Genomic DNA, 13,695 nt, shown 5'->3' on the forward strand with positions numbered 1-13,695 from the left:
CTGCACTGTGAAATATGCCAACAACACGACTGTGGTGGGTCTCATCACCGGGGGCGACGAGACAGGTCGGAGATCGACCTTCTGGCCACGTGGTGCAGGGACAGCAACCTCCAGCTGAACGTCAACAAGACCAAGGAGATTGTTGTTGACTTCCGGAAGAGTCACACCCAACACCTGACGCTGACCATCGACGGTGCTGTGGTGGAGAGGATGAGCAGCACCAGATTCCTGGGGGTGCACATCAGTGAGGACCTCTCCTGGACCACCAACGCTGCGTCGCTGGCGAAGAAAGCTCAGCGCCGCCTGTACTTTCTGCGGAAACTCAGGCGAGCAAGTGCTCCTCCTGCCATCATGACCAAATTCTACCGTGGCACCATTGACAGCGTCCTCTCCAGTTGTATTGCTGTGTGGGGTGGTGGCTGCACTTAATACAACATAAAGGCCCTGCAGCGCATAGTGAACACGGCTAGTAAGATCATTGGGGCTTCACTCCCCTCCCTGAAGGACAATTACGCCTCCCGTCTCTCCCGCAAGGCGACCGCAATTGTGTGTGATGTGAGTCACCCCGCTCACTCTATGTTTGATCTTCTGCCCTCTGAGAAGAGGTACAGATGCCTGTGCTCCCGCACCACCAGACTCACCAACAGCTTCATACTCCAAGCTGTCAGGATCCTGAATTCTCTCCCCCCTCCACCTTCGGCTGCATGATGTCCTGTTCTTTTGCGCTGTAATCTATGCACGCTTGCTCCATTTTGCTCCTCTTATTTGTCTATTTATTTATTTATTGTTTATGTATTGGGTTATTTGTTTCTTATTTATTCATTGCTCTTGTCTATTGGTTTTTACTCTTTGTGCTATTTGGTTGTATGTGTTGTGTAATGTGTCTAGTCACCGTGGGACGGTTTAGAAACGTAATTTCTCTCTCTTTGTGTGTCTTAACATGTGAAGGAATTGATAATAAAGCAGACTTTGACTTTAACTTTGAAATGTCGGCTGTTCCTGAAAAACAGATTGTTTTGTTTGATATTGTACCTATAAATATTTCTTGCAGTATATAGTTAAAATACGTTCGCATCGGCATCGAATTAAAAAAAAAAAAAAGTTTTGTTTTTTGTTAAGTCCAAGATTTCTACCCAATACACAACTGGAGATTTTGCACGTGAGACAATAAGTTTTCATTCTCTTTTCTATGCACGCGTGTTCTAATTTGTCACATGACCAGGTAGTTGGCCACACGCTGGAGGTCTTCAATTACGCTGCTTATGTGTTCTCTACAAACACTTCTTCACCCAGTGTTCCAAGGAAGTTTTCACATCGCTAGGTGCACCAAAATGCCAGTGACACCTATCCTCAGCTGAGACGTCATCTGTGAATAAACAGCGTGTCAGTCTGGCTGTACTCTTGCTGCCTGCAGACAGCCTCTGTCAACGTCAGAGCGGGAAATGCCACCTCTCTGCTGACAGCTGCCTGTGCTGCATTCCCACCGACATTCGGGGGGGAGAACCTGGCAACTCCCCGCATTCACTCCATGAGCTGCCATGCAAAGTTCACATCCTCAAACTTGCTTCGCACAGCCGTGCGCCTCACATTCTGTCCTGACAGCACTTCACTGTATATCTAGATAGAGCACGAGCTAGGCCTGTCCCTGGAAAACTTTTACATTCTGCTCCATTCAGGGAGAATTTGTCACTTTGGAAGAAGGATAATGAAGCCGTGTTTCTTCTCTGGTTGCTCTAGGCAGTCTTTCCAGCAAACATGGGGATAGCTGGATTGGATTAAATGAGCTCTCCTTCCTGTCTGTCAAGGTGAAGACAGATGAGTGTTGTGGAGAATCTAAGTTTTGTGCTGTGGGAGATGATCAAGACACAAACAAAAATTAGAGGGTCCGGTATTTGGAACAAATCAAATGAAATTCAATGGCTGTTAATTATATTGGGAAGGAAAGGGTATTTGGGAAGGAAAAGGGTTTAAATGAAAAGCTTATTTTCAGAAAAATAAAAAAAATACTCAAATTCAACCCACCTGAAGTACTATATAAAGTATGGAATGGAACGTGGAATGTCAAATGGTGGACGTCTGACCATCATCACGAGAGACCAGTATATCACCACATAACATAATTGCCCAAGTCATATTTCAATGTTTTTGGAAAAAGATGAGAACACACATAAGTATTTTTTTATCCATCCATCCATTTTCTGAACCGCTTTGTCCCCACGGGCGTTGCGGGCGTCCTGGAGCCTATCCCAGCCGTCATCGGGCAGTAGGCGGGGGACACCCTGAACCGGTTGCCAGCCAACCACAGGGCACACAGAGACGAACAACCATCCGCACTCGCACTCATACCTAGGGACAATTTAGAGTCTTAAATCGGCCTACCAAGCATGTTTTTGGGATGTGGGAGAAAACCGGAGTGCCCGGAAAAAACCCACGCGGACACGGGGAGAACATGCAAACTCCACACAGGGAGGGCCGGAGGTGGAATCGAACCCGCACCCTCCTAACTGTGAGGTGGACGTGCTACCCAGTGCTCCACCGAGCCGCCCAGTATTTTTTTAATTACCGTAATTTTTGGTCTATAAGCCACACCGGAGTATAAACCGCACCAGCTAAAATCTGGGGATATTTTTGTTTTTTTCTAACATAAGCCGCTCCAGACTGTAAACCACACGTGCGCACGAGTTATTTACAAAGAAAGACAGTACACAGAAAGCCTTTTTAAAGTTTTGATAACACACGAAAGTGTGCACGCGAGTTATTTACAAACAAAGACGATACACAGAAAGCCTTTTTAAAGTTTTAATAACTTTACATTTAACATTTTACATTAAATGTTAAATTTAAAAACTAAATTAAATTTCTTAACATTTCTTTCCAAACACTGCCTGTGGCGCGGCAGTAATAGCGCAGCAACACGGAAGTAACAAAGCACTAATAGGACTGGATTAAAAAAAACGTTCCGGTAAAAGTCACTGACCCCTCCGTGAGTCGTCACCTTATCGTGGTGGAGGGGTTTGCGTGCCCCTATGATCCTAGGAGCCATGTTGTCTGGGGCTTCATGCATGCCCCTGGTATGGTCACCCATGGCAGAAGGGTTCTAGGTGAGGGGCCAGACAAAGCATGGCTCAGAAGACTCCTTATGACGAGTAAAATGTATGGACCTAGTTTTCCCTCGCCCGGACGCAGGTCACCGGGGCCCCTCTCTGGAGCCAGGCCTAGAGGCGGGGCTCGAAGGCGAGCGCCTGGTGGCCGGGCCTTCACCCATGGGGTCCGGTCGGGCATAGCCCAAAAATAAAACGTGGGTCCCCCTTCCCATGGGCTCACCACCTGTAGGAGGGGCCAAAAGGGTCGGGTGCAAAGTGAGCTGGGCGGCGGCCAAAGGCGGGGACCTTGGCGGTCCGATTCCCGGCTGCAGAGGCTGGCTCTGGGTTAGGGTATGGAATGTCACCCCTCTGGCTGGAAAGGAGCCCGAGCTGGTGTGTGAGGCAGAAAAGTTCCGACTAGACATAGTCGGACTTGCCTCCACACATAGTTTGGGCTCTGGTGCAAGCCCTCTCGAGAGGGGCTGGACTCTCTTCCACTCTGGAGTTGCCCATGGTGAGAGGCGTCGAGCAGGTGTTGGCCCTAATTGGCCTGGTGTTTTCTATAATGAACGTGCTAAGTATTGCCCCCCGGCTGGGCGCCTGCACATTGGGGTTCACCCCGGTGAGCGAGAGGGTAGCCTCCCTCCGCCTTCGGATGGGGGGACGGGTCCTGACTGTTGTTTGTGTCTATGCACCGAACGGCAGCTCAGAGTACCCACCCTTTTTTGAGTCCCTGGAGGAGGTGCTGGAGAGCGCTCCTACTGGGGACTCCATCGTTCTACTGGGTGACTTCAATGCTCACGTGGGCAATGACAGTGAGACCTGGAAGGGCGTGATTGGGAGGAACGGCCCCCCGATCTGAACCCGAGCGGTGTTATATTATTGGACTTATGTGCTCGACACGGATTTTCTATAATGAACACCATGTTCAAGCATACTGGGGTGGTGGTTCCCCTCTTTAAGAAGGGGGACCGGAGGGTGTGTTCCAATTACAGGGGAATCACACTCCTCAGCCTCCCTGGTAAGGTCTATTCAGGGGTGCTGGAGAGGGGGATCCGTCGGGAGGTCGAGTGTCGGATTCAGGAGAGCAGTGTGGCTTTCGTCCTGGCCGTGGAACAGTGGACCAGCTCTACACCCTCGGCAGGATCCTCGAGGGTGCATGGGAGTTCGCCCAACCAGTCCACATGTGTTTTGTGGACGTGGAGAAGGCGTTCGACCGTGTCCCTCGGGGGGGTTCTGTGGGGGGGTGCTTCGGGAGTACGGGGTGCCGAGCCAACTGATAAGGGCGGTTCGGTCCCTGTATTACCGATGCCAGAGTTTGGTCCGCATTTCCGGCAGTAAGTCGGATTCGTTCCCAGTGAGGGTTGGACTCCGCCAAGGCTTCCCTTTGTCACCGATTCTGTTCATAATTCTTGTGGACAGAATTTCTAGGCGCAGCCGGGGCCGTTGAGGGGGTCCGGTTTGGGGACCTCAGCATTGCGTCACTGCTTTTTGCAGATGACGTGGTGCTGTTGGCTTTTTCTGGCCGTGATCTCCAGCTCTTACTGGAGCGGTTCGCAGCCAAGTGTGAAGCGGTCGGGATGAGGGTCAGCACCTCCAAATCCGTGTCCATGGTCCTCGGTCGGAAAAGGGTGGAATGCCCTCTCCGGATCGGGGATGAGATCCTGCCCCAAGTGGAGGAGTTCAAGTATCTTGGGGTCTTGTTCATGAGTGAGGGCAGGATGGAGCGCGAGATCGACAGGCGGATCGGTGCAGCGTCGGTAGTAATGCGGACTCTGTACCGGTCCGTCGTGGTGAAGAGAGAGCTGAGCCAAATGGCAAAGCTCTCGATTTACCGGTCAATCTACGCTCCTACCCTCACCTATGGTCACGAGCTATGGGTCGCTATGAGATCCAGGATACAAGCGCCCGAAATGAGTTCAAAGAGATCGAAATTACGTTTCCCACCGTCCCACGGTGACTAGACACAGTACACAACACTCACAATCAAATAGCACAAAGAGTAAAAACAAACAGACAAGAGCAACAAATAAGTAATAAGCAAATAACCCAATTAAATAAACAATGAATAAATAAATAGACAAATAAGAGCAGCAAAATGGATCAAGCGTGCTAATAGCAGACAGCCAGATCATAGCGCAAAAGAACAGGACGTCATGCAGCAGAGGGGGGAGGGGGGAGGGAATTCAGGATCCGGACAGCTTGGAGTACGAAGCTGTTTCTGAGTCTGGTGGTGCGGGAGCGCAGGCATCTGTACCTCCTCCTAGAAGGCAGAAGTACAAACAAAGAGTGAGCAGGGTGACTCACGTCACACACAATCGCGGCCGCCTTGCGGGTGAGACGGGAGGCGTAAACGTCCTTCAAGGAGGGGAGTGGAGCCCCGATGATTTTACTTGCAGTGTTCACTATGCGCTGCAGGGCCTTCATGTTGTACTCAGAGCAGCCACCACCCCACACAGCGATACAACTGGAGAGGACGCTCTCAATGGTGCCACGGTAGAATGTGGTCATGATGGCGGGAGGAGCACTAGCTCGCCTGACTTTCCGCAGAAAGTACAGGTGGCGTTGAGCTTTCTTTGCCAGCGACGCTGCGTTGGTGGTCCAGGAGAGGTTTTCACTGATGTGCACCCCCAGGATTCTGGTGCTGCTCACTCTCTCCACCACAGCACCGTCGACGGTCAGCGGCAGGTGGTGGGTGTGACCCTTCCGGAAGTCAACGATAATCTCTTTGGGCTTGCTGACGTTCAGCAGAAGGTTGTTGTCCATGCACCATGCGGCCAAAAGGTCGACCTTCGATCTGTAGTGAGTCTCGTCGCCACCGGTGATCAGACCCACCACAGTCGTGTCGTCGGCATATTTCAGCACGCGGTTGCTGCTGTAGGTCGCAGTGCAGTCAGCTGGGTGAAGAGCAGCGGACTGAGCACGCAGCCTTGAGGGGCCCTCGTTTTCAGCGTGATGCTGCCGGAGACATTGTCGCCCACATGGACTACTTGAGGCCTCTGACAGAGGAAGTCCAGTAGCCAGTTGCAAAGGGAGGTACTGAGGCCCAGCTTGTCGAGCTTGCAAATGAGACGCTGCAGAACAATGGTGTTGAATGCAGAACTGAAGTCCACAAACAGCAATCTCACATACGAGTCCCTGTTCTCCAGTTGGGTGAGGGCAGAGTGGAGGGCAGAGCAGACGGCATCCTCAGAGGACCGATTGGCTCGGAAGGCAAACTGGAACCGGTCTATGGTGGGGGGAAGAACAGATCTGACTGTTCTTGGTGTTGGATTTTGTCAAATAAATCCCCCCCCCCCAAAACGCGATACTCTGGAGCGACTTATATATGTTTTTTTCACTTTATTGAGCATTTTATGGCTAATGCGACGTATATTCCGGTTCGACTTTTAGTTCGAAAAATACGGTACTAATAATAATGTGAACGTTTAACTTTTTTTTACTCATGTATGACAGTTGTCTGTAACAAATGCCATTGAGTTAATAAAGGTTTTATGGGACAAAGCTTTTCATTGGTTTTTATTAGAAAATTTGTTTTGAAATACAAATGAGAATGGAATCGTGGATAAAGCACTGTTCCGATGCCCTTGGACCAATTCATTAAAAAGTTAATATTTACTAGCACGCATTTGCCATCTGAAGGGTATTTTCTAATCACTATACAGTCAGAGAATTGTGAACAATTGTTTTATGTTTGGTGGGCAGCTCACTTCTGCTCCAGTGTCACCAGTAGTATCTCTGATGTCCTTGTTGCTATAATGAATGAAATAAAGAGGTCAAACAATGTATATTTGTGATCACTAGAATGACATGTCTTAATTTAGCTCCTGTGACTGAAATGGACAATAATACTGAAGATGTTTTTCGTTTAATACTTGAAAAACTAGAAGAGTGGAGAAATTCTTTCCAAGTCAGCAGATAACATCTTTATTGCTTTCTGTCATGTATTTATTATGTCTTTTCATTGGAGGGTTGCTCCCACTAATTGGTCTTAATTGTTGGTAATACCCCCACGTCATTCTCCTTTAGGTCATCCGGCATGCAGCTAAGGAGAGGCCTTTTTTATTGATGTGACAGCGTTAAATTGACAACCTTTGGCGTTGTGTCAAAGCCTAATTAATCACTCTAATTTCATCTCTACATGCATCCTTGGCTATTGAGTGAATGTGATCAGAGGGAGAGGCATAACTGTGTTAGCTAAGCCTCCTCATGCTAATTAGTTTGTAGCCCAGAGATGGAGAGGCCCTACGGGTGAAAGGCAAGATGCTAAAGCTGGCCTAAATGACCATATAATGACCATGGGAATGGCAATCGCAACCCAGCTCATTTTCATTACTTATTACATTCAAGTTCTTTACCCTTTTCACCTCTGCCCCCCTCTATTAATTGGCACAAGTTTCTCGGACGAGCCAAGGATAATGTGGTCGTCTCATCCATACCTCACCATCCCTCAGTGTCTGCCAGCAGAAACACTACTTTACCAGACCACCATGTGACCCACAACAATCTTTGTGTGATGAGGAATGTAATGTCAAATGAAAAAAAGAAATACTTTTTTTTTCTTAGAAAAATGACAGATTATTATATATTATATAATTATTCGCATTTTATTCAGCTGACTAATGCCCAATCCTATTTCTCCCTCTTAAACCTTTGTCTCACTTGTTCCCCTAACGCTTTGGAGAAACAAAGTCAAATTGTTAAAAAAATCTCTCGTCCCCTCCGGAGTCAGCCAGTCCTCCTCCAAGTTTCTCCAGTTGGCGAAAAATGCTGCTGTTCACCTCCTAATTGGAGCTCATAAAAGGGAGCACACAACCCCAATTCTGGCCTGCCTTTACATTTTAGAGTTCATCTTAAGATACTTCTATTTGTTTGCAAATCATTAATATATGGCCTCGCCCCATCTTACCTTCGTGAGCTCCTCCACCCCTACACAACCGCCTGGTGCCTCAGGTCTGCAGATGCTCCTGGAAGTGCTGAGGACTAAGCAGAGCCTCAGAAGGGACCAAGCTTTTACTGTCACCGGTCATTCCGTCTGAAAAGACCTCTCCCTAAATGTTAATTGTATTGTATTGCATTTCATTGTAATCTATTGTTTTGTGGCGTAGTGTAGTGTCATGTTATGTCGCGTCATGTATCGTATCATATCGTAATGTATCATATTGTATATAGATCGTATAGTATAGTATAGTATAGTATAGTATAGTATAGTATAGCGTAGCGTAGCGTAGCGTAGCGTAGCATAGCATACCATAGCATAGCATAGCATAGCATAGCATAGTATTGTATTGTACTATAGTACAATACAGTATAGTATCGTATTGTTTTGTAAAGGGCGGCATGGTTGGGCTCTGGTTAGCACGTCCACCTCACAGTTCGGAGGTGCGAGATGCAATTCCTGCACCGGCCTTCCTGTGTGGAGTTTGCATTTTCTCCCCGTGCCTGCGTGGGTTACCTTTAGGTACTCCCGTTTCCTTCCACATTCCAAAAACATGCATGGTAAGCAAGTGTGTGTGTAAATGGTTGTTTATCTATGTGGGCCCTGTGATTGGCTGGTGACCAGTTCAGTACTGCCTTAAGTCACCCTATCCCAGGCTTCAGCCTGTTCGCAACACTCGTCAAAATAAGTGGTTCAGATAATCGATGGATTTATTTCATGGTACTAATTTACAGTACATACTACCATTTGAATGTGTATATCCGATTATGCATATTAGAGAAGCAAAACAAAACATTCTGTATAAGTTTAAATAACAACAAAATTAAAAACCAATACAAGTGTTTATTTTAGTACTTTTTAGTACTTTACTTTATTTCCCTATATGTACTCATATGATTTCATGTAGTTTTCATAGTATTAGTGCAACACATCATAGTGTTCAATTGTTGGTTCTATTTTAAAATGCTATTTTAAAATGCTAAATGTTAACAGTTAAAATTTTCAAGGCCACAGTACCTGCTTCAGTTTCTGTTGCATCATCATTTAGAACTAATTCGGGATAAAGTTTGATCCAAGTTGATTATATTATGATCTTATTGTATTTTCGTTCATTTGCGTATACCTGAAAGAATTCACTGTAAATTACCAATGCTCGTATGAGAGCAGCTGCTTGGCAGTGCATTATGCCCCAATTTAATTATGATCTGGTTAGTCGACTAATTACGACTACGGTTGATGATTAGTCAACTAGCAAAATTATCTTTTTTGGCAACCCTAAATATCCCTAGCCTTGATTGTACAAACTCACGTTAACCCCAAAACTCGTTATTTAGAACGTCTTGGAAGAGGAAGAAAAAATCAGAGCAATGCATACGAGTGTATCGGTAAATTGCAGTAGGGAAATACGTACTTCTATATAGATACACATTTTTGCATTTGAGGAATAACGTTATTGTTCTAGGTGAAATTTAATGATATAACTCACTGTTTGTTGTGTCGTTACCCTGCCACTGCTTAGTGCCAGTGGGTTTGTTTGTGCTAATTAATGTACAACATTTATGTTATTGCTGCAGTCCCTTTAGGAGAGATAGACAAGGGGTGACGGGCATATGAAACACAAAAGGAGAAAAAGAACTACACGCCGTTGCGTAGTCAAAAGTAGACACTGCCTCTTGTCTTTTCGCTCTGCAATTTCTACAATAACGTTCATTGAAAATACAACAAACAAAATTGGGTCCATGACCATCCATCCATCCATTTTCTGAACCGCTTAGTCCCCACGGGGGTCGCGGGCGTGCTGGAGCCTATCCCAGCCGTCATCTGGCAGTAGGCAGGGGACACCCTGAACTGGTTGCCAACCAATCGCAGGGCACACAGAGACGAACAACCATTCGCACTCGCACTCACACCTAGGGACAATTTGGAGCGCTCAATCAGCCTATCAAGCATGTTTTTGGGGATGTGGGAGGAAACCGGAGTGCCCGGAGAAAACCCACGCGGACACGGGGAGAACATACAAACTCCACACAGGGAGGGCCGGAGGTGGAATCGAACCCGCACCCTCCTAACTGTGAGGCGGACGTGCTACCCACTGCTTCACCGAGCCGCCCGGTCCATGACCAAACTATAGAAAGTCGCATAGAATGGAAGTGTGTAAAATGAAGGTTCAGCTGTATTTCATTCAGAAATATGTGAACAACAGGCATCAAACCCTTTTTAATATATTGTAATTTATTTTTTTGAATAATCCCACTGTGTATCTTAGCTATGGTGCATTGGGGCCGGTTTCCAGGTGCCCACTTTACAAGTCAAATGTACTCATGCCTCCCATCATGTCGAGGTCTCAAGTGCATGCAATTATGAAAAGAGCATTCTGTGTCATTAATGTTTGATGCAATTCTTGAAATAAATTACAGATTGTTGAAATGGAGCTGTTGTTTTAAGGAACAGTTACTTCATTCAGTCACTTTTATCCCACAACAGTTTATGAGTAAGCCTGAGAATGAGTAAGCCTATAGTCTGTGTGCACATAAAAAAATGAGCCCTTCAATTCCGGGAACTGTTTAAACCTCATTTAATGTGACTCATAGAAGTTGACCTGCACCCATCCACTAGATGTTTTTTTCTGTTTAAAAATCATTTCAATGTTGAATAATGTATACAGAGGGCCAACTCAGCTTCTGACAAAAGAAATGAAAAAAAATCCAGATTTTTCGAAGAATAATTTACAGTTCAATGCATGAATACAATTTTATGATTATAGTTGAAGACTTTATTTGAATATTTTTTGCAGCTATTTTTCTTTTCATTATTATTGACTGATTAGTGTTGTATGATCAAATAATAGCAAAGAAGGAACACGATGGAGAACAAAATTTGTCATGTTGGGATAATAGTGGGTAAAAACTATCCATCCTATCCTTTGTAGTGATGTTGTGAATAGCTGAGTCTCGGTGCCAGATTCCCAGCTGACTTCGGATGAAGGGCAGATGCTATCCTGGACTGGTCACCACTCAATCATAGAGAAAATACAGAGACAGACAACCATTCACACTCATTGACAGTGTTACATAGTGAGAAATGAAGCCAAGCTGTCTGTAGGGGCACATAAACAGTCATTGAAGTTCTCATGTTTCTTACAATCAGTCACATAGCGACCGATAATATTACATTTCAGTCAGATAACATTCTTCTGTTGGCTGTCTCTTTTTAAGTGAAACAGGATAACTCATCAAATTAGGCACATGGAAATAATAAATGAATTTTACCTGTAGATAAAATTAAACCTTTTAAAGTCTCTTGAGTCACTCACTTCACCGTTCTTTGTTATTACAATGTACATCTTACTTTATTGTAAAGGATCTCATCCTGATCCCACCTGAACATAAGCAGGCAGCCTAGTAATGGATTAAATAGCTACAATTATGTTGTGTATGTGGGAGCTCGGTGACGCACTGGGTAGCACGTCCGCCTCGCAGTTAGGAGGGTGCGGGTTTGATTCCACCTCTGACCCTCCCTGTGTGGAGTTTGCATGTTCTCGCCGACCCCGCGTGGGTTTTCTCCGGGCACTCCGGTTTCCTCCCACATCCCAAAAACATGCTTGGTAGGCCGATTGAGCACCCCAAATTGCCCTTAGGTGTGAGTGCGAGTGCGGATGGTTGTTCGTCTCTATGTGCCCTGCGATTGGCTGGCAACCAATTCAGGGTGTCCCCCGCCTGCTGCCCGATGACGGCTGGGATAGGCTCCAGCACGCCCGCGACCCCCGTGGGGACAAAGCGGTTCAGAAAATGAATGAATGAATGAATGTTTTGTATGTGTTGTGGTTTCCCTTGTCTTTTAAGTCAATCTTGGCCAAGATGTCTATGTGGTTTGTTGGATATGATGGATTTTATGCTGTCAGAGAGTATCATACTATTGATGGCTCAAGTTATCAATCACTGAATCAAATTTTATTTATATAGACCTTTCCAACAGCCAACACCAGGAACACTTTACAACAGGATATTTAGAAATTGTTTGTAGGCTTATGGCATCATTTCAATTCTTATAGCAAGTTGTTGATGGGTGTAGGGCTACTCTCGCCTGACTTGTGCGTTGGCAGGGTGGTATTGATTCCTACTCAGTGATGTTGTGGATGTCGGTGTGGATGGTTGTTCGTGCCCTGTGTCTGGCAGGGTGTAGTCCACCTTTTTCCCAAAGTCACCTGGGATAGCAACCTGTCACTCTGTACAGGATAAGCAGTGTTGAAAATAGATGGATAGATTCATACATATTGTTCTACACACTTATTTTACATTTTGAGGGAGGATAGAGTATTTTTTTTCAATTTATCTTTTACATCCCTGAAATAGCAGACACAGTCACGGTCAGAAAATACAAATTCAAACATTGGAAGGCTCTGAAAATGGCATGTTCCTTGCTTGCTGTGCTTGCTTAGGTTTATGCATGTAATTCTTTAATCCTGCATCTCCAAAACATTTTTCTTAACTTTATTCATCACTAAAAACTGACCACTGGCATGCATGATAGTTATTTGTCGAGAACAGGGGTCGGCAACACGCGGCTCCAGAGCCGAATGCGGCTCTTTAGTACGCCCCTAGCGGCTCCCTGGAATTTTGCAAAAATGCGTGAAAATGGAAAAATATGTTGTTTTTTTGTTGTTGTTTTTTTAAATATGGTTTTTATATGGTAATGATGACGCAACCATTCTCATGCTGTAAAAATGTATGTAGTTGTAAATATATTAAAAATACCGAATTTAAGAATGGCGTCAAATAGCAAAATTGCGTCATGGTCTTAGACACAGCACATGCGAGTTGTAAACAAACAGGTGTGTGAGTGATTGGCCATGGATTCAAAAGGCAAAAAGAGAAAGATTGCTGATAAGAAGAGAGGCTTTAAGAGAGAATGGACTGAACCATTTGCTTTCATTGCCAATGGTGAACTATTGCCTGCATGTTTGATATGCAATGAGAGTTGTCAAATAACAAGAAGAGGAATTTGGAGCGACATTTTCAGATAAAGCTTGCTAAATTTGCTGCCGATCACCCAGTTGCAACTGAGAGGAAACGTGCAATTGCAGTGCTGGTGGAGAAATTTGAGGAACGAAAAAACATTTCCAAAAAGTGGATTGCATCTCCAAACTCTACTATTGCTGCAAGTTTTGTTGCAGCCCGGGAGATAATAAAGCAAGGAAAACCATTCACCGATGGCGAGTACGTGAAGGGATTCATTCATTAAAATATCAGAGTGGCTATTTTCGGACTTCAAAAACAAAACCGAAATTATTCAGAAAACTAAAGACATGCCTCTCCGCACAAACAATATCACCGATCACCAGATCAAGAACATCAATTCCGATATTGAACAGACAGCTCTGCTATGCAGGTACGTGAACTCTAATGTGCTGCAAGAAGAAATGATCGAATTGATACCACTACTATTATTATTATTTTTTATTATTTTATTAGTAAGCATACAGCTATGCATTGACAGTCTATGTTGCCTTATAAAAGGCTTTTAGATTTTTGCGGCTCCAGACAGGTATGTTTTTCATTTTATTTGGGCCAACATAGCTCTTTGAACATTTTGGGTTCCCGACCCCTGGTCTATACAGTATGTACTCTGCGATTGACTAGTGATCAGTCCTGGGTGTATCACGGCTCAAGCTTG

Source organism: Syngnathus leptorhynchus, chromosome 4 (assembly GCF_054491065.1).
Source record: "Syngnathus leptorhynchus isolate UIUO chromosome 4, UIUO_Slep, whole genome shotgun sequence".
Classification (NCBI taxonomy): Eukaryota; Metazoa; Chordata; class Actinopteri; order Syngnathiformes; family Syngnathidae; genus Syngnathus; species Syngnathus leptorhynchus.